Source organism: Phyllostomus discolor, chromosome 5, assembly GCF_004126475.2.
Source record: "Phyllostomus discolor isolate MPI-MPIP mPhyDis1 chromosome 5, mPhyDis1.pri.v3, whole genome shotgun sequence".
NCBI lineage: Eukaryota > Metazoa > Chordata > Mammalia > Chiroptera > Phyllostomidae > Phyllostomus > Phyllostomus discolor.
The window spans coordinates 57,635,665-57,658,731 of record NC_040907.2 but is presented as its reverse complement, the minus strand read 5'-3'; the positions used below and the strand labels follow the sequence as shown (position 1 = coordinate 57,658,731).

Below are 23,067 nucleotides of genomic sequence, written 5' to 3'. Positions count from 1 at the left end.
CCAATAGGATCTGCTGACAGATTGAATGTGGGGTGTGAAATTAGAGGGGAATTAAAGCTTTTAGCTCAAGCTGCTGTAAGATAGAGGTGCCATCAGCTGAAATAGGGAAGACTGGAGTAGAGCAAGGTTGAGGGGTGTGAGTGGTGGGGGACCAGGAGGCAGGAGGTCATTTTGTACACATTAAGTCTGAGATGACTATTAGACACCCAAATGGAGATGTCAAGTGGGCAGTTGGATATTGAAGTCCAGAGCTCAAGGAAGAGATTGCACTTGGAGAAATAAATTTGGGAGTCAGCAGTGAATAGAGAATTTATAAATGTGAAAGTGGATAAGATCACCAAGGAAGTGAATATATCTATGATGAATATTCTTATTCATAAACACTTATCCTTATCCGTGGTCATTTCATTAGGACAGATTTCTAGGAGTGAAATTATTAGCTCAAAAGGCATGCACAAGGCATTGGCTACATATGCAAACTTTCAAGGTGGCAACAATTTAGATTACCAGCCAATACTGAATATTATGCTTTAATGTCTTCTTAATTGGACACATATAATAATGGTGTCTTATTTTTTATTTGATTTTTCTGATGATCAGTGAAGTAAAAAAATTTCATAATGTATTTGTTAATCATCTTTATTTCTTCTGTGCACTGGCTGTTAACATCTGCCGTAGAGTAAGTTTTCTGTTGGGATACTTTTAAAATAAAATATAATTTGCATAATTTATAGCTTTGTTATTTTAATTATTTAATATTCTATTTTTTATGTGTAGGATAAGGAAGTATAATACAAGCTAAGAAGATGGATCAAATTGATGCCTAGTGGTCTTTCCAGTAACTCATGAGTTGTAACATTCCAGATCATTTTATATGCTTGGGCGGGTAATGGCAACTATGATATTAGGACTTGTAAAAAGAAATACATATGTGGTCTTCGTCCCTGTTTCTGGACCAGAACTCCTAAAACATTTGGAATTTCCTACATGCTGAGAATGGTGAAGGTGTCTTTTGTTATGTTAACAGAGACTTTTGGACCACACCTCAGGATGGGACCTGGTTGTCAGCAAAACCCACCTTGCGATTAGTGGGTTGGAATTTTCAGTCCCATCACTGACCTCTAGCTTCCAGGGAGAAGAGAGGGGCTAGATAACGAGTTTAATCACCAATGGCCAATGACTTAATCAATCATGCCTGTCTACAGAAGCCTGCATAAAAACCCAAAAGGAGGGAGGGTTCAAGAGCCTCTGGGTTGGTGAGCATGTGTGGAGATTCATGGAGAGCAGTACACCAGGAGAGGGCATGGAAACTCCTTGCCGTTTATACCTCACCCTCTGCATCTCTTCCTTTTGGCTCATCCTGAGTTACATCCTTTTATAATAAACTGATCATCTAGTAAGTAAAATGTTTCTCTAAGTTCTGTAAACTACTTTAGCAAATTAATCAAATCCAAGACAGGGTTTGTTGGAACTTCCCATCTATAGCCAGTGGATCAAAAGCACAGGTGAGGGCCTGAGTTCTGAAGAGGGGCTTGGGGGGACAGTCCTGTGAAACTGAGTTCTTAACTTATGGGATCTGATGCTCTCTCCAGGTAGACAGTGTCAGAATTGAGTTAGATTGTAGGACATCCAGCTGGCACCGAGAATTTCTTATTGGTGTAAGGAACCCCTCTTCTCAGCACACATTAGAATTGGACCCAGAACTTTTAGCTGTTCTAAAGTATTAAAATATTGAACTATAGTTGGGAAAGTATACATAATATAGGCCAGTTTAAAAAATACATAATGGAAAGAAAAACAATTCAAAAGAATTCAAAAGAAGTTTTTTAAAATGAAGACATTGTGGACTGCTAGCCAAGATGGAGGTGTAGGTAGATGCGACGCACCTTTGCCTCCTTGTGCAACCTAAGAGGGATCATAACTAACTTTAACACTAAAAATGACTGTAAGTGTCAGAAAATTGAACTGTATGGAAGTCCAACAACCAAAGATTTAAAGAAAAAATATTCATCCAGATGGGTAGGATGGGCAGAGCTGGGGAGCTGGGGCAGAGAAAACACAGTGTGGCAGTGCTGAGGCAGTTGTGGTGGATGGTGGAGAGGGTGGGGTGGTCCCACATTCACGTGTGGTGGGTAAAAACTGAGAGGGACACCTGGGGAGTGAGCCATCGCAGCCCAAGACAAGACCATGGAACCCAGGGTTTCAGCCCTGGGCAAGTAAAGGCTCGTGACTTCTGGCTGTAAAAACCAGTGGGGTTTGGGGCTGCAGAAGAAATTGCCAGTCTCTCAGAGTCCATTTAAAGGATCTGAATGGTCCTAGAACATATGCAAACCCACCCAGTCAGGGATTCAGCATCAGGGCAGCAGCTAGAAGGGCACCTATTGCAACGGGAAGTGGGGGAAGTGACTGGAAATGGGGCTAGAGCTGAGTGAGTGGCATTGTTCCCTCTGCAACTCCTCCCCCACATACAGTGCCACCAAGCTGTGAAGCAGTTTTCTCAAAGTGGTCAAAACCTGAGGCTCTGCCCCTTACAACATAACAGGTACACCAAGACAGGGAGTCAAAGCAGCTCTACCTAATACACAGAAACAAACACAGGGAGGCTGCCAAATTGAGGAAACAAAGAAATATGGTTCAAACGAAAGAACAGAACAAAACTCCAGAAAAAGAACTATCAGAACTCTGCATCTGATAGACAGCCAATCTATCAGATGCAGAGTCGAAAACACTTGTGATAAGGAAAATCAGAGAACTTGTTGCATATGGCAAATGTGTAAGGGAAGAAATGAAGGCTACACTAAGTGAAATAAAGAAAAATCCCCAGGGAACCAACAGTGAAAGGAAGGAAACCAAGGTTCAAATCAAAGATTTGGAACATAAAGAAGAAATAAACAGTCAACCAGAACAGAATGAAGACACAAAAAGCAAACACACACACACACACACACACACACCAAGGAGAGAATAAAAAGACTCTGGGATATCTCCAAATGTGGCAATATCTGAATCATAGGGCTGCCAGAAGGAGAAGAGGAAGAACAAGAACTTGAAAACTTATTTGAAAAAATAATGAAAGTAAACTTCCCCAATCTGGTGAAGGAAATAGACATACAAGTCCAGGAATCTCATAGAGTCCCAAACAAGTTGGACCTAAAGAGGACCACAATAAGACACATCATAATTAAAGTGCTAAAGGTGAAAGATAAGGAGAGAATCTTAAAAGCAGCAAGAGAAAAGCAGAGAGTTACCTATAAAGGAGTTCCCATTAGACTATCAGCTGATTTCTCAAAAGAAACTCTGCAGGCTAGTAGGTACTGGCAAGAAGTATTCAGAGTGATGGAAAGCAAGGACGTACAACCTAGATTACTCTAGCCAGCAAAGTTATCATTTAGAAAGGAAGGGCAGATAAAGTGCTTCTCAGACAAGGTAAAGCTGAAGGAGTTCATCATCACCAAGCCATTATTATATGAAATATTAAAAGGATTTATCTAAGAAAAAGATCAAAACTATGAATAGGAAAGTGACAATAAACTCACAACTATCAACAACTGCATCTAAAAACAAAAACAAAAACAAACTAAGCAAACAATTAGAACAGGACCAGAATCATAGAAACGGAGATCACATGGAGGGTTATCAGCAGGTGTGGGGGAAGGGGGAGAATGGGGGGGAAAGACACAGAGATTAAGAAGCTTAATTGGTAGCTATAAAATAGACAGGGGGAGGTTAGGAATAGTATAGGGAAGGAAGAAGCCAAAGAACTTATATGTATGACCCATGGACATGAACTAAGAGGGGGCATTGCTGGAATGAAGGGGGTACCAGGAGGAGGGCGACAAAGGGGAAAAATTGGGACAACTGTAATAGCATAATCAATAAAATGTACTTAAAAACTAAAATACTGCTCACTGAAATTATATGAAAACTAGAAATATTAACATTGCTAGAGAGCAAATAGAAAACATTTTGGGTAAACTATTTTTTATGGTGATAATACAAGGCAGTAAAGAAACTAATAATAACATTTACATAATACTCTATGCTTAGTGTTGATTTAAGCCCTTTATCTACAGTGTCTTATTTTTCTCTATTGCTCCATTCTTCTCAACAACTTTTATGAGTTAGGTACCAGTTAGGTATTCCTTTTGATAGAGTAATATGAGCTACTCATAGGTTAAGTAACCTGCCCAAGATGCCACAGGAGAACCTAGACTCTAACCAACACAGTCTGGGTGAAGAGCACAAATTGTTTCAGTTGCTTTATAGATACTATTTCATTTACTCTTGACAGTAACCTTCAGAGGTAGCTTTATCTCCCCATTCTAGATATAGAGCATCTAGATACAGGACTTGCTCAGGTCCTATAGGTAGAAAGTGATAAAAGCTGGATTGGAACCAGGGTACCTGGAAATCAAAGTTGGTGTTCCTTCCCTTAACACCTCACAGCCTCCCAGGAAATAGTTAAGAGCTAAAATGTGAGGTGTAAGTGTTAAGTAGTAAAAGAATTCAGAAGTAGGGAAGATCAATAGGGGCTGGAAGAGTCAGGGGGAAAAGGTAAAACAATGAGGACAAAAGATAGCATGTGAAAGGTAGAATGCAGGAGAAAAGGCAACTTAAACAAGAAAAGCTAAATAAGGAGGCTGAACTGGGAAAGCATGTGTAGGGAGTATTAAGCATGTGTGGGGAGACCAGCTGGAAGAGTTTGCACTGGCTTGTGGACTTGCACTGGTCTTTCTTTCTCTTTTGGTAATTTTATTCTGGACTCTATGTTGACAGATACCATTTATGTGGCTTTCTGTCTCTTCACTTGGATACCCTTGCCATAAGGGAGTTTCTATCAAACTGTAGCTTATGAAAGACAGGGAATTTATCTTGCTCATTCTTGATTCCTCGCCTATGAAGACTTAACACATATTTGTTTAATTTAGTAGAATTACTACTTTCCTTTTCTTCTAGACCTTTAGATAAGGCCTTTAGATAAGAATACACTCACAGGGTCAGTGTCAGCCTCTTCCTTTCAGCGGTGTCCCTTTACCAGCATTGAAGCCCATTTGGGTCTCTTTTCCCTAAAACACAGACAATGTGACCCAAAACCAAAAACAACCAACACACAAACTAACCCAAAACTCTTTACTCAAATCCACTTTCCCTCTAACTACTACTTTAGTTTCCTTCTTTTCTTCACAGTCAAATGTTTTGAATTTTCAACACCTGCCTATCCGGGTCCAATTTCTCAACCCTACCCCCCCACCCACATCTGTCTACTCCAATCTGGTATCTCTCTCTCATTCTACCAAATGAGCAGTGAATGATAAAATTCACCACCTACCTTCCAATTGTTAAAATGGACAAGCATTTTTTTTCAGCCTTTATCTTACTTGACTTCTCACAGAAGCAAATTTGGACAGCTGACTCCTCTCTCTCCTTTTTTCCCACATCTTTGACTACGTTCCCTTCCTCTCCTTGCCTCATCTTCCTCTACCAGTGTAAGATGTTGCTTTTACTCAAATTCTCTCAGAATTATTCAGTTACAATCTAATCACCACCAACAATGCATTCTTATTGAATTAATAAACAGACAACCTAGTGCCTTCCTTGGACTGAGCCTTAAGAAAATCCATTTCTTTCTCCTTTATGCTAACTGCTTCATTTGTCTTTTTCCCTATGTTATTCTTGCATTTTCTTCTAAATCTTACTAAACCCTCTCTATATGTCCCATTGCAATTTCTTCCTGTCCTAAGCTAACACAAGAGCCATCCTTCAGTTTGTTAGTTCAATTTCTGGCTCTAAATGATTTAGTGTTAGACAACTTTTGATAGCATTAATTCCCAGTAGATTTCATGGATGGAGATAAAAACACTGCCACTAAATGTGACAGGTATCTGACATACCATGAAACTAAATAAGGAAGGTGAAGTAAAGGTAGTGGGTATGTGGGGAGAAGCTTTACAAAGAGTTCAAGCAAGCTTACTATGTACTTTTCCTTTATGAAAAACATTTCATTGGTATCTTGTAGATACCATATTGCTGTGCTTTATTAATTTGAGCTAAGTTCTCTCACTTTTTATTTATTTGAATGGGCTGATTTACTGTTAGTTTTGATTTTCAAGTGATGTAGTTTTTAACAATTTTTATTCATTTTTTAGATTATTGACAGAATATATGTTATAGTAGAAAAAATTATAGATAAGGAGAAAAAAGATAAAAACCATTCATAATTCTACCCTCTAGACATAAAAAACACAAATTTTCCATAGTAGCATGATAATTACACAAAAACAATCCTTATATGCTGTGACAAAAAGACTTTTACTTTTTTGCTATAACATAGATTAACAGAATATTAAGGAATTTTCTCATTTCATAATTCTTTTTTTCTTTTCTATTATTTTTATTTTTGAGTTTAGGGGATTTTTTCTGCATAAAAATACTAGTTTTAATTTAAACCAATCATTATAAATGATCTGAGTTTATAAAAATAGACTCCACTTTTTTTTTTTTTTTGATGGGGGCTGGAAATCTACTATTCAACTGGCAAATTACATTATTGTGGGTAAAATTATAATTATGTTTGAGGTAAGAAAAGCTAATTCTCTGAAGCATGATTCATTTTAAAATTGAAAGAGTCATGTACAGAAGAAATTCAAGATCTGAGAACTTTTTCAAAATAATTAAGACAAAGTTATACTTGCAGTCAAAAGGAAAGCTTAACCCTCTGCTTTTCTTGATGTTTTCATGTTTTAGCTTTGTTGGTGGATGAGACTGTAAAATCTTTGGTATAAGGCTCTGTCTTTTCTGGGCCCCCCAGTGATCTGGAGAGTGCCCTGTAGATATGTAATAAATATGGGCCTTTCAACTCTTTGAGTCATGTGGATCAGCATAAATAATTTCATTTCTGTGCTCTATAAGTGACTACAAAGGACTTTCACATCTTTTCTAAATTGAGTAGAAACACTAGGGCATTACTATGGAGGCTTTGAGAGGCTAAATAAATTGCCTCTGAAAAAAATTTGCAATCAATGTCTTGCAAACATGTTTATGATATAATTTTAAGTTAAAAAAATTTAAAGCATAGTACACTATGATTTCAGCAACCATACTGTCAAAAATCATAGAAAAACGCTGTATGGGAAAGACTCAAAATGTTAACAGTGGTATTTCTCAGTTGCAGAATAATGGATGATTTTTATTTTCTCCTTATAATCATCTGCCTCCCCACCCCCAGCACCCACCTGAGCATGGATGCACACACACACCAACACACAATGTTCCTGTAAATACTATTTGTTTTAAAATGGAAGCATAAAATTTTTACATAGAAAGAATTAAAACCAAAAGTAAATAGGACTCCATTTTTCTCTCCTCCTGATAGAAACTTAAAAGCTGCTTATCCTTCAAGCTGCTCTGCTTGCCAATGTTGAAAAGGAAAATGATAGAAAATAACATAGTATGCATCTGGCAAGACAGATTTGTGGTTGACATTTCTTCTGAAAAATGTCTCCATTAAAATAAGTAGCTGTTGGCATTGTTTCCCGATTTAGTCATTTTAAAAAGTAATGAGTAGGTTTCAGAATTGGATTTCAGCTTTCCCATACTTCGAATCGATGTCCCTTAGATGCGACTGAGTATGTGATAGAGGAGAATCTATCACCCACCACATGTCATCTTCCTAAAACATATTTGCATGATGTTCCTTCTACACAGTGAAGCGCTCAGTCTATTATTATTTAGTACCTATTTTGGTGAGACTTCTTTCTATGTGTTTTTGTGGCAGGGACTATACACTACACTAATAATTATAGGTATCACTTATTTAACCACTCAGGTGATCTGAGTAATTTATTCAAATTATTTCTAATACTTAATTAATCTTGCAAGTTAGTTAACTCCATCCCCATTTTATGGATGAGGATACACTCTAGCTTGGTGGCTGAGAGACTCACCAGGATTCAAACCTTGTTCTTTGTGACTTCAGAGTCAGGCTTTGGCCCACCATACCACACTATGTTTTGCATAATGTCATATTTATCATTGAATCTCTTGCAGCATTTTCCCAGCATGGGGTTCTTTTGAATATATTAGAAATTGAGCAGGGTTTTTGAATGACATGGGCATGAACAAATGTATGGAACTGGAAGCCCTACCCAATGTTGCTAGTGTCCACTGAGAACATCCTTAGGGAGACAGAAGGAGTAAAATCAACCAAAAGAATGAAAGCAAAATTGCAAGAAGAAAAGAGAAGACTGAAACCAACACCATCCATCTTTAAAATAGCTTCTAAAGAGCTTTTAAGGCGGTGACGGGTTTGGCAACACTCAGGGATAAGCTGCATTCACTTTTCTCCGCCCATCATGTCCTACGAGCTGCAGCAGCCACCTTCCTGAGACTCAAAAATGCCACTGGAATATAGACATTTCTCTCTTGTCAGAAATCCAATAGAATTAAAGGATTAGGGAAAGAAAGCAACACAGCACTTGTGGTTGCCATAGCACTAATAATACTTTGGCCAATAAAAGGGAAATATCATCAAAATAATAACAACAATAGCCATGCCTGATTAGTGCTTTCTTTGTGCTGGGCACTGTGTTGAATGCTTTAATTACCTTTGTAAGTATTATGAAATTCAGTTTTCAGAGTTCATAACTGAGGCCCTGAGAGTTCCAGTAGTAACTTGTATACAAGGTCAAGGGCTAGTTAATGACCTAGAACCATGATTAGTTTTCCTCTCACCTCTGAGTTTTTAAATCACTGACCCTGTTTTTCTCCTGTGGTAAATAGTTCATATGTCTGGCATGCTCATTTTTTTTTTCTAGATTCTTCTCTTTATGACTCCAAATCTAGGATGTGATTAGGGTATTGGTTGGAATCTAGATTTTATTCAATAAATATTTATAGAGCACCTAGTATGTGCCAGGCAGTGTTCTAAGAGTTTGGGATACAGTGGTAAAGAAATTAGTCAACATACTTTCCCTCTTTGAGCTTTTACTTCAGTGAAATAACACATTTTTTCTGAAATCCGCATTATTTGAAAAATTCTAATTTACCTTATGAGATTGTGGAACAAAGAAAATGAAAATCTTATGTGAAATTTAATAATTAAATTTTAAACCAACATAACTAACACTTAAAAAGAAAGCAAAGCATGTTTATGGCAATGTAAAGATTAGAATTCTTAAAAGGTGTTACCTTGAAGTAATTGCAAAGAAGATGTGACAAAAGGTTTTGAAGCTGAAAAGTCTTTTCTGGCTTTGTTTTTGCTCCCTCCTATTCCCATAAATATTATGTTTATAATTGTAATGAATAACCCATTAATATGCTATATTCATTTAATAAATATATATTGGTGAATTTATGGGCTGTGCTGGAAATTTATGGCAGGTGCTGGAAACAAAATACTGAAGACAGGAGTGGAATTACAAAGAAGAAAGTAGACAGTGGAGTTATAAAGACAGTAAGGTTATGGTAGAAAGATTCTGGAATCATGAAGAAGTGGAATTATAAAATAATGTGATAACTTCCATAATAGGGATCAAAAAGGGGTGTTATGAGAGCTCACAGGTGGGGCATCTGTTCCCATCAGGCGATTTCCCAGAGGAAGCCGTCTCAAGTACGACGGCCCAGCCATGCAAGGCAGAGCAGTAGGGTTGATGAGGGCAGCATGAATAGGGAAAAGCTTGGGCAACAGACCCTAGCTGAAGAGAATGCAGTTACAGAAGACAATCTGAGCCAACTGGTTTCCTATGCTGCTTTTCTTCTGTTCCAATTTTAAAGCAGAACTATCATTTCACAGAGTTTGGAGAAGAGCAGTGCCATTATGGAATTGCCCACCCATGGAATTTTAGGAAATTAATGAACTGATATTGTTAATACCAAATTTCAGTGTTTTAGGAATTCAGACTGAATGGAAATGAATAGGCAATCAGAAGTAAGCTGCAGTTATCCAACATTGCTAACAAAGCCAAGGGAATTTTAGTCAGAAATTCTACTGGAATTTTAGTTAGAAATTACTGCTGAATCCAAATTGTAAGCAATGGTATCTTTTTGGACTTCTGTTGGAACTAAGCTGTCATGAACATATGAACTCTAAAGTCTTGGTAGAAACACTACAAATAAACATCATCAAGTATGTATTGGGTGATGGTGATGTCTGTACTCAGATTTTTAAACAGAAGTTTCAGGATAGAGGAAAAATCCTATGTCACATTGCACAACAATTTCAACATTTTCAGATTATATTTTCAAGTAAAAACAAGATTCATTACTAAACAATAAATCCATTGATTTCTTTTCTTTCCTTGATCCTGAATCTGACAGTAGTTGTAGAAGTTGTTTGAGGCAGCACCCTGGTATTTTCTGAGAAATCTCTCACAGTTGCTGACACCTTCAAACAACCTGTGAATTGGAGCAGTTAGAGGCCAGACCACAGGGGAAAGCCTGAACTTTTGAAAGACTGAGTTTAATACACTACCAAAAAGCTACCTACCCAGCCCAAGTAGATGAAGTCTAAACAAAGTCTTGCTGATTCTCAACGTACTAGAACTATTTCATTCAGTCCACTCGTTAACTTGTGTGTTAATTCAACAAATATTTTTAAGCACTCTGTGTATGCGGTACTGTTTTGGCTGCACAGTGTCTGCTAAGTTAGTAATTGGAGACAACAGCCACGGTCATGCTGCAATCTGCACACATCAGGCTTCTCTATAAAGACCCTTCTCTACTCAGGGGTGTTTTGTTGCTTAACCTAGGAGATCTGAAAGCCAGCAATCAGTGTCTTCATTAATATTTGAGCATCCCATGTTAGCTAGGAATGTTGAAACAATTGCCTAAAAGTTGATGAATGAGTATATATGTATGTATGGGTATGCGTGTGTATATCTATATCTATATCTATATCATCATCTATATCTATATTTATATCTATCTTCACCTGAGGATATATTTATTGATTTTTTTTTTTGAGAGAGAGAGAGAGAGAGAGGGAGAGGGAGAGGGAGAGAAAGAGAAACATCATTGTGAGAGAGAAACATTGACTGGTTGCTTCCCATATGCACCCTGACCAGGGACTGAATCAGCAACCTAGGTAAGCGCCCTGACCGAGGATCGAACTCACAACTTTTTTAGTGTATGGGGTGATATTCCAACCGAGTCACCTGATGAGGGTGAATGAGCATTATTTTATACTGTGCTAAGTGAATTACTAAATTAGGGATGAGGGACTCAACAAGAAATTAGAATGGTTACAACAAAATTTCTTTTCTTTCCCTACTCCTTCCCTGGCTGTTTAGCACAATTCAGTCATTTCTGTCTACCTGTTCCCATTTCCAATCCTGAACTTGGTTGTGACTATGACTCCTCACTCTGTAATTTCAAATACTTGGTTACTTCTCTGATTGCATGGAATAACCTCCACAGATTGTCCCAGAGTATTTTGAGTTTACCCAGTCCCATGGGAATTACCATGGAGAAGGCTGATGTAATTTACCATATTTTTAGGACTGCAAGACGCACCGGATCATAAGACACACCTAGATTTTAAAGGAGGAAAATAAGAAAAGAATTTTGAAGCAAAAAATGTGGTAAAATATTTAATAACCTGTGACCCCGCTCCACCGCTGCCCCCCAGCCAGCACAGTGAGCCAGGTAAGCTACATTTGGACTATAAGATGCACACCCCTTTCTTCCCAAATTTGGGGGAAAAGTGCAACTTATAGTCTGAAAAATATGGTACTCCATCTTGTAGACCTCTGTCCATCCTTCTGTCATAATATGGTAGGTGCATTGAAGTCATTTATTTATTTCCATTCCTCCCTTTTCTCCATGGGCTCCTTTAGAGCAGGGGTGTGTCTGCATACCCATCTCTAATCCCACCTTCTGGGTCAGGGAAAACTAAGTGGAGTCACCATCCTTGGTTGGGGCTGTGCCTGAGTAAGGGCCTTCCAGAGGCTGGCTGGGTGAAAGGCAGAATGATAAATGAGGGTGACAAGTCACAGCAGATGACACCACAGCACATGCTGAATCTGAAGGGTAAAGCAGGGCAGACAGCAGAAAGCAGAGTAATGTCAGAGTGAGACATGGAGTGCATGACATGGGAGACAGGTTGTGCAGTTTAGGGCTCATCTGAGAAAGGACAGCAAGCTCTTGTCCTGACCTGAATTCAGATAATTTAGGTGAAACACCTGGCACATAAAAGGTACTAAATAATTTTAATACTACTTATCTTAGTAGTATCTGAGGATTGGGTGATTAAATGAGGTGAAGTTTATAAAGCAGCTGGCTTAGCATTTGATATAGTATGTAAGTTCCTAATTTCTCCTGGAATTCGAATTCCCAGTCACCAACACCAGGATTTCACAATATTGCATTATCAATACCTTTTCTGACATTTTTCTGGGAGGGGGTAGCTCTTTGCTTGGATATAAGTCTGGCTCAATTCCTTATTATTAACTGAGAAGGCTCTGTGAGACAGAACCTATTTCAAACCTCAGCTTCCTCCTTTTCTGCCTCTGGAATCTCTGGTATGTTCTTGAACCTCTCTAAGCCTCTTTGTTTCATTAAACATTAAGGACAGTTGTGAGCATTAAATATAAAGTGAATACAGATCCTGGAATACTGAATTGAAAGTGCTTACTGAAAAGCAGCTGTTATTATTAAGCAGAGATACTTTTTTACTTTAACCATTTTTGATAGCACTACTACCAAATGTATAGTCCCATATCTTTTTAAACCAATAAAACCAAATGTTCTTTTTTTAAAAACCTCATAGTGGTTATTGTAGGTTGGTTTGCTCTCCACATTTATTCCAACTCCTTTGTTTTCCTCTACATTCGAGGGTGGAAAACTAAATAATTAATTTCCCAGTCTTCCTTGAAGGCAGAGAAAAACCTGTGACCCAGTTTTGACTGATGGGACCTACATGAGGTGGGAGGCGGGTTTGTGGACAAACTCTTGCTTTCCTAATGAAGGATAATACATGTGGCTGCCCAGCCCTTTGTCTCAACCCCTTTGTCCTGTTGAGAATGTGGATTGGAGCCGCCACAGCCATCTTGTTACTGTGAGGGAGCACATAAGAGAGGGCAGAACGGAGAGATAGGAGGTGTAGGAGTCCTCGGTGACACCACTAAGTCACTGTACCAACCTTGAGTCCGCCGTCTTCACTCATTTTACGCAAGTGAAACATGTTTAAGCCAAAGATATTCAGGTATTCTGGTTGTAGTCAAACATATCTCTAATAGATATGTCTTTTATTTTTTAAATTTATTCCTTTTTTATCATCATCTGAGGACATTTTTTTTCATTGCTTTTAAAGAGAGAGGAAGGAGGGGAAGAGAGAAAGAGAGACAGACAGACAGGCAGACACTGATGTCCCATCGGCCGGTTGCCTCTCACATGCACCTTGACTGGGGACTGAACCTGCAACCTGGGTATGTGCCTTAACTGGGAATCAAACACACGACCTTTCAGTTTATGGGATGACACTCCACCAAACTGAGCCACATAGGCCAGGACTGTCTTATTTTTGATAACTGATTGTTATCAAAAATAGCTGCAGTGCTTAATGCAGCTATGTCCCCATATGTATAAGACATGTAGATCTATCTACCATGAAAATAAATGTTCCAGATATATCTATATTTTTTTTACTTAATTCACCAATTTACTCACTTGATGAGTTATTTTGAAACAATTATTTCTAAAAAGAATAACTGGCGATTCCTCAGTTATCCCTTTGCTTAGATTTCAGTATCACTTTAACATTTCCTTTTTTTTTTTAGAGAAAGAGAGAGAGAGAGAGAGAAACATCAATGTGTGGTTGCTGGGGGCCATGGCCTGCAACCTAGGCATGTGCCCTGACTGGGAATTGAACCTGCAATGCCTGGTTTGCAGCCTGTGCTCAATCCACTGAGCCACACCAGCCAGGACACTTTAACATTCTTTAGTTAACCACAGTCCTTAAAAGTAATACATTACCTTTCCTTTTCTGCCTCTTTTCCTTTCAAGTCTGCTGCTAATGCTATCCAAATGGAAAATCAAAATGGTTCATTGGAAAAACTTATGTTACACGTCACATCAGGTGATTTATGAGTGCTGTTTTCCTCAGAGCACTTTTTCAGTTGCTCCCATGCTTACCTCGATTCCAATGGTTTGCAGAGCCTGTTTCGTGGAGAGGCAAACCTTGTGTCACACATCACTGTACCAGCTTAGGCCCTTGTCAAATCCTGTCTAGAGACTTCTTCCATTCAGTGTTTTATGCATGACCACCAGCTTAATATTTCTAGTTATGTCATTCCCTCACTCAAAGCCTTTAAGCTCACCACTGCCCATAGAAGGACCCTTCTTCTCTGGCTTAGCACTTCAGCTCCTTTCCCAGTTTGATTCCAGCACACCTGTCCCCCTCCTTTCTAATTCTCACCACTGCATCGTAGGCCCAACATGCCTTGTGTCTGCTTATAACACCGCCCTCCCCATTCCTGGGTTCCAACTTTTACTGGCCAGTCAAGGGCCAAAGTTTCCAGCAGAGCCTTTCCTAATCTTTCCAGGTAGAAGTTCCTCCTCTGCCCCTGACTCTTCCTGACCTATCATACCTCTGTGTGTGACACTTTCCCCTCACTCTGCTGTATCTGAGTTATTTATGTTTCTGTCATTGACTACAGACAATGCCATGAAGCCAGACCTGTCTCCACATCATCTTCATACTCCCTACAGTGCCTGACATGGTCCCTGGTACACGGAAAAGTGTGTCTGGTGTGCAATAGGCCCTTGATAAAATTGAACGGATGACTATAAAAGGACTGTCACAATAAGGAAGAGGAGCTGTGAGACTCAAAGGACTCAAAGGACAGGGCGGTGCAGAGCAGAGCTGCAGTCACGGTTTTACATTTCATGTGCAGGACTGGACAAGGTGAGGATATGGTGGGCAGTGTAGCTGAGCAAAAATACAAGGCCCAGTAATTGGCTGTTCATGGTAAAATTTCCTTCTTGTAATAATGTGCTCAGGTTAATCAATTTCAGGAGTTATCTCAATTATTTTAGATCTGTAACCTAATAAAATTACTTTTTTAAAACCTCTCATTGTAATGCACCAGCGGAATTAATTTCCTCATTTATTCTTTCCTGAGAAACAGAAATGAAGAGACTACAGCTGAAGAGAGGTGCTTATCAAACAATAAATGCCTGCAGAAAGCAGTAATGAGCTTTCTCTTCAAGATCCAGAGTGCATAAGTGTCATGTTTTAATGAAGGCACCACACAGCAATCACGAGTGCTGCCCCTGGGGGGCAGCGTCCTAGGTCTGGGCTAAGGCTCCAAAGCTCTTGTGAGACCCTGGGCAAGGTCCTCTTTCATGTGCTTCAGTTTCCTCATTTGCAGAATGGACATAATGATAATACCTGGAGATTTGGTGAGGATTAAAGCCCCACCACGGAAGTACATTGAACAGTACCACACCCATGTTCACACTCAGAAATTGTTAGCTATTGTCTTTTAAGACACCATCTATTCCTAGTATTTTCTTGTATTTTCCTCATTGGCAAGTCTCACAGGCCTGCCTTTTCTTCTATCTTCTTCCTTTTTCTCATTTAATTTAACTATAGTGCCATCTCTCTTTAAAGACACTGATCAATTCCAATTATTTTGGTCTGAAGCATGAAAAAATTTAGTTCAAGAACTTTACCAAAAATATTATTTTTTTACTCATGTTCCCCCAAAGTCTCAGTTTAACATATTAAATTAACTAAGATCTAATTCTTGAAGTGTGAAATATTTGTTGATGCCACGGTCAAAATTATTGTTCTGATCACAGAGTGTCTCCTGGAGAAGTGGCCGGTTGAAAGGGTGTGTGCGTGCATCCATTTTCCTGTCAGAAACTAGTGTAGTAAACAAGAGTTTATCAGGAAGCTGTCAGTATGACATGGCATTCAGCTACCAACTACCTACTAACATTTTATTTCTTTTAAAAAATTACAAATAAAGACAAGCTATTGTGAAACCCAGCCTCATGGAAATAGTACAGGCCTTAAATAAGGTATTCTTAGGCTTGCCAAAACGGTTCTTGGAATTTTCCTAATGTGAATCTTCTAAATGTGTTTACTTGAATATTATCTAGTTTTTATCCACATCATTTAATTTATGGTTATTATGTGAGGACCCTACTTTATACTGAAGATGATTAAGAAGTTGTTCCTGGGGCGTTTTGCATTGTTTCATGGATGTATGTAATAATAAAACCAACAGAAACATATTTTACATCTTTTTGGGAAAGAAATCACCTTCATTCTTTATGTTCCTCCCCATTTCCCAATGAACACCTGTATGAAGCATCACAATGGGAGTAATGCAATGGCACGAGAGCTCGTATCATCGCGCCCTGACAATAGGGTTGCCATATAATCAGCACCAATTTTCCGCTTTGAAAGGAGATGCATTGGCTGAGTCACTTGCTTTGCTCCCTGTCTGTGGAGTGTGAACAGAGCTGACACTGAGTGAGCTTTGGGCATGGAAAAGTTGTGAGTCAGGGTGCTTGCCTGTTACCGAGATGGAGACAGAACACCAGAATTAGCTGTGAATGTGCTAGCTGCTCATTTTCCCTGTTGCTTTGATGCTGTTTAGGATCCAGCATAGTCTGCCCCTGAACTGTGGGTCTAACTTTGCTATATGTGGGTTGTCATTTTGTGAGCAAATGGCCTTATCTTTCAGTACTTTTTCTTTCTACACAAACGATCAGGGAATGAAATTGGTATCACAGTATTTTAGTTTTTAGAGCCCACAACAATGACAGTTCTGAACATAATCAGATTCGATTTTCAATTCAGCTCTGGATATATTTAAACCAGGATTGCAAAGATCTATGTGAATAGATAAGTTAAATGAGTACCGCTGACTAGTCCACAGAGATGTTACCCTCCTAAAGAAGCACCAGTACTTTCTCTAGGGCTCTCAGGCTTTGCCAGCTCTGCATGGAGTGGGATTTGGTAAATGCTTGTTGCCCAGACAATGTAATTCCTTATAAGCTTCTCTTATTCATGTCAAAAATGGACATTTCTCATGTCACTCCTGGGCTCTTCACACTGAGGGTCTATCACTTTCAGGTTTCATGCCAAAAGGTACTGTCTACTTAGTATAAAAATACTTGGGGCAACTGAAAGACAATTCGGAGGGTCATACATCTAGGCTCACACATTCACCATCCTCCCCCAGGGAAGTACCTTCCAGAGTGTATCCACAGCCTTTCCTTTTCAGTAACCTTTGAAAACTCCTCCTCAGTTATTTCTTAGTTACTAAATCCACCAAATAGGATTTGATTACATGACACTGGATGTTTAAACAGGATGTAAGTAGTGATGGTACGCAGAGGAAATACAGCTTCACTGTTACATAGTACAAAGTCATTAACCTGTTAATTACTTCAAAGCAGTAGCAGATTTCCCTCCTCGTTACTTTAGGAGAATGGGTTCCTTTGGGAAAACTGTTATCAAGTGTTTTCGCTGCCTTTCTTATGTTGAGGTGAGTTTTTGAATCTGTGGAGGGTTTATGTTGTTCAGATTTCTTTTTCACCACTCTGCAGTGATGCTGGTGGAGATGGGGATAACCAACCAACGGTTGTGTGCTGGAAGTTTAGGGATAAGGCTCTTGTATTTTAAATGTTAGTGTTCATTCTCATGAAAGTTGAAGTTAATTAACAACTATCTAGTAGTTCTGTGTCAAATTAATTTTTACTATTCTTGTTTATTTTCCCTTTGTCTAAGAATGTCTGGTGGGATGGGAATTACATAGTTTTGGTGTCAAATTTGAGTACATAATGGGGATATTTCCAAGTCTGAAGAAGGTGATATGGGGCAAAGTGAGCAAATGTGGTATAAATGGGTAATCTGGAGCTCAGGGACAATGTCTGGCGAGTCAATAATCGTGTGGCTTTGAGAAGGATAGTTTTCTCTGCCAGGGGATGAAGTGTTCCCTAATATACAGCAAAATGAGAAAAATAGGGCAAATGTTGGGAGTTTTTCTTCAAGCCAAACTGGTTCAGTGAGAGACTTTATTTAGAATTATGTCATTCCTAATTTCTTTTTGTGTTAAAAATATCCCTTTAATCAATGGCAATCATCTTTTCTAATGTCCTCACTTAGTAAAATAAAAAAAAAAGCCAACTTGAGAAATGTGAATTAAAACAATAATGACATACCAGTACACACTTTTTAGAATGGCCCAAATCCTGAATGCTGACACCACCAAATGCTGCTGAGGATACAGAGCAACAGCAACTCGCATCCATTGCTGGTGGGAATCCAAAAGGGTGCAGCCACTTTGGAAGTCAGTTTGGTGGTTTCTTACAAAACTAAACATACACTCACCATACCATCCAGCAGTCATGGTCCTTGCTATTTATAAGTTTTCACTTGCAAATGAAGTGAAAACTTACATCCACACAGAAACCTGCACACAGATATTGATAGTGACTTTATTCGTAATTGCCAAAACTTGGAAGCAACCAAGATGTCCTTCAGCAGGTGAATGGAGAAACAGACTGTGGTACATCCAGACAATAAAATACTATTCACCACTAAAAAGATGAGCTATCAAGCAATGAGATGACATGGAGGAAACTTAGGTGTATGTTGCTAAGTGAAAGAAGCCAATCCGAAAAGGCAATGTACTGCAAGAGTCCAACTGTATGATATTCTGGAAAAGCTAAAACTATGGAGATAGTGAAAAGATCAGCAGTTGCCAGGGGTCAAGATGGGAGTTCAGGGGGAAGATGGGAGGGAGTAATAGGTGGAGCACAGAGGATTTTCAGGTCTGTGAAAATACTCTGTATGATATTATAATAATGGACACATATTACTTATATCCCTCAAAACGCATAGAAAGCACAGCACCCTAAGTGAACCTGAACCCTAAGGCAAACTATGGATTTGGGGTAATTATAATGTTAATGCAGGTTCATCAGCTGTAACAAATGCACCACTCTGGTGAGGGATGTTTGTGTTAGAGGAGTCTATGCAAATGTGGGGCTGGGAAGTACATGGCAATCTCTGTGCCTTCCTCTCAATTTTGCTGTGCACCTAAAACTGTTCTAAAAACTAAAGTCTTTAAGAGAAAAAGCCAACCTCATCTCAGCCTCATCAAAAAAATTTTTTTCTGCTTTATTAAGCATTAGGGAATCACTGGTCTATGTGGCCTTGCTATATGCCAAGATGGTTTATACTTAGTCCCTCATCCACTGTCCCAGAAAAACTGGTGTTGGTGAACAGATAATCCTGGTTTTACAATCTTTCAAGCTATGCCTTTCCTGGCTGAAGAAATCCAGTCAGTTAATCTGGGTATTAATTCGTAGGCCTCTTCATACATCCTATGACTGCTGCTTACTTCTCATTTCAAGGTATGCTTCTCTTGTAAAAAGTCCAGAAGAAGAAATGATCATTTTCTTTCCTCACAGCCTAAAGGTCAATGTGGACATTCACTGATTATCACCCACATTAAGTGGTATTAGTTCAGTGCACACAACGGAGCAACCACTTCCCTCACAAGTTGCATGTTTTACCAATTGAACAGAATACCCAATGGCACAAGGCACTTTGGAAAATGACAACATAAACATTACATCTTACCCTATTATTTTCCAGGCATTTAAAAAATATTCTTAAAAGAAATAAAACCATAGGTATTTTTTAAAAAAATTCATCAAACTTACAAAGACTTGCCCTGTCTTAGCTATTGCTATTTTTTTAAAAAGGGGTTCTAACTTAGTGAAGATAATTAAAACAAAGACAAGTTATTTTTACAGCTTTAAAAATAAAGATAAAAATAGTCATTACAATACATATTATTGAGGCTTTGATAAATTTATAAAAGGGAGTTACTGTTCATGAGTTACACAATTTCATCAAGTCCAAGTGCTTCAAAATGTCATAAGACACAGCTTATTTAGTGAGACTAAATAAGCAGCTTTTCTGGTCCCAGTCATACTCAAACTTCAAAGAAAAACTTCCAACAAATTTTGGGAACTCACGGTATCTGAACATTCAATTAGAAACATAATGCTGTAAAAGACATGATGAGCAATTGCATCCAACCTTATAATAATTTAAGAAGCAACGTATAAGCTTGTCTGAAAAGAATCTATGAAGTCCCCATAACATAGTAGCCTGTCATTTGCTACATTTAATTCAAACCTGCACGGATGGCTGTGAATAGAAAATTACAATAAGAGAATGAAAATCAAGAGACAGACACGATGGGAGCCATGTCAGTAAGATGTGGTATTCAGGCAATGGCACATTTCCCCTGGCCATTTTGATTAGGTTTCCTGGTAAGTCACATTGGGTTTGTTCTTTTGTCAGAGGGCCAGCAGATACCACAAATGATGAGGTAAAAAAGAAAAAAGAATGGGCTGACATCTGTTACAGCTTGACCACATTATTCAGAAAGCCATGATATAGCTTAATTACATGGATGCCACAGAAGTTAAAGCAAACCCTGACACAATGTTATAACTAATTAACAGACACTTTTCTGAGAAAAAGTGATTTTGACATGAAGTTTTTTTTTTAAATCCCCACCCAAGGATATGCTTACTGATTTTAAAGAGAAAGGAAGGGAAGGAGAGAGAGGTAGACAGAGAAACATCCATGTGGGAGAGACACATCGATCAGTTGTCTTTTGTATGAGCCCCACTGGGGACCAAAACTGCAGCCCAGGCACGTGCCCTTACCAGGAGTCAAACCTGTGACATTTCCATCTACAAGACAACCGGGAGAGCTACACTGGCCAGGGCTGGCATGAAGTATTTAAAAGCCTAAAATCTTTATTTTGGATCCTTCAATAATTGATCTATTGAAGAAAAGGCAACATGGTGCCCTCAAAGAGCACAGAATTGTTAGTGTAAGTATAAGTTCCAAAAGATAGGCATTAGAGTGGGGAGGAAGAGAGAGGAGGAAATTTAAAAAATTATAAAATAACAACTGTCATTTAAATTGCCCTCAAAATGTTCCAGGCACCATTCTAAATATTTGACATCCATTTACTCCTCACAAATTACACTGAGGTGGGACTGATGATTCTATTCACTTTATAGGTCAGCCATCTGAGTCTCAGAAAAGATAAATAGCCTATAGAAGGTCACACGGGTGACAGGTGGCGCTGCTGGATTCTGAGCCAGGCAATGTGGCTGCCTGGTGCATTAGAAACCTGGCCTCTGCATTGCCCTGGCCTGCTATATTGCACACATTCCCTCATTTCACCCCTACAACATTACATGGTAGGTAACATCATCTCCAATTTGGATATGAAGACCAAGTCCTAGAGCCTCATGAATTTATTAAATGGCAGTGGAGCTGAAATTCCAAGTGAGAGATTTCAGACTCCAAAGCCCTAGAGAAGAGGAGCACCAAGATGAAGTTTCTCAACTGAACTGAAGAGAGATGTGCCTTCTATGGTCCTGAAGATCCTGGAGCTGAGATACCTACCTATGCCTACCTGTAGGCGGGGAGAAGGCCCGTTCTATTCATTACGGGGAGTTCCTTTGCAAGAGTCATCACATTTAATAACTCATCATTCAATATCACTTTTCCAGTACCAGTGATCCCCAACTTTTTTGGCACCAGGGACAGGTTTCATGGAAGACAATTTTTCTACAGGCCAGAGAGGAGGGGATTGTTTCAGGATGATTCAAGTGCATTACATTCAAGCTCACCTCCTGCTGTGTGGCCCGGTTCCTAGCAGGCCGGGACCAGTATGGGTCCTGTGGCCCGGATGTTGTGGACCCCTGCAGACTGTAAGTTCTGTTCATTTAGTGTGAACGTACTATGTACCAGACAGGTACCATTCTAGGTGCTTGAAATATGTCAGTGATAAAATAAAGATTCCTACTTTTTGATTATTTAACTTTGCAAACCTAGCACCTAGGAAAGTCTCAATAAATATTTAATGAATGAATAAATGAATAAGTGAGGAGGAGCAGGTAGAAGCAAATGAACAAAACACTAGAGAGAAAAGGGAATATCTGTGGTTGATCTATTTATCTAAGATTTTTATTAAAATCTTAATATGCTTGTGATTAATAAAGACAATCATTTTTATTATTTAGCTCATCTTTAAAAGCAGAAATGCTACCATACATATTTAATTCCAAAAGTGAACTACAATCCAGGTTTTGGAGGAAGATATGTGGTTCGGGAGGCAGCCTTTGCTCTTTGTCAGACTAAATTTCAAATTCTGTTCTCCAGAGCTTAGCCTGTGTTTGTACTCACCACTTTTCAAAAGGTGACTTTCCAGGGCAAGTATTCTGCCAACAAATAGAAGTGTTTGTCTTAAAGCCCATTTGGTGTTAGCAATGAGGGTACAGGCTGGCATCCACATTGTTACTGACTCCCTCAATTAGAGGCAATGGCATTTCACCTCTATGCAAAATATTAGTAAATTAACAATCCCCACTCTGCATTCATTGGGGAAATCTGCTGTGCTTGCAATGACGAGCACAACAAGCAGGGAGTAATCAGAGGCTCTCTGGTAATGCCTTTAAACCTTGCAAGCATCAATTAAAATTCTGGCTCTGCACCGTGCCTTTGAAGTTTGATCTGTGGGGTCAATTTATTTATTTATTTATTTTCATGCAGAAGTCAACATAGGTAATTTGCAAGAGAAACAAGCAGTAACCCCAGCAAAAAACAGCTACAGAAATACCCACCCTGATTTTCTGAAATCTTTCCTATTACTCAGTGTTTCTTTCAGAACATAAAATAAACTCTGGCATTATGAATTATTTTCAGATCAGATTTACAATTCTCTGACACAACAACTTTTGACTTAAGGAGCAATTCTTAATAAATATTTATAGTGTAATAAAACTGCAAAGAGATTATTATTCAAATGTTGTGACTGTCACAGATTTAAGGGCACTTTAATCTAATGAAGATATTTTTAACCCAGTAATTGTTAGGTCATGGGAGCTCTGTGGGGGGGCTTCAGTAGATTCACCTAAAGTTTGTGAAAAACACTTTACCTATATTTTATCGGGATGGGCATGGTCACTTTAATCAGATTCTGTATGGGGGCTGTAACCCCATTAGATGAGGAA

General features: G+C 38.8%; 1 protein-coding gene across 2 annotated transcripts in view; it reads right to left on the bottom strand.

Annotated features, from left to right (window-relative positions):
* The window catches only part of AK5 (adenylate kinase 5), a 203,340-nt gene that overhangs the window by 128,729 nt on the left and 51,544 nt on the right, over positions 1-23,067 (bottom strand). The gene's annotated exons all lie outside the window — the stretch shown is intronic.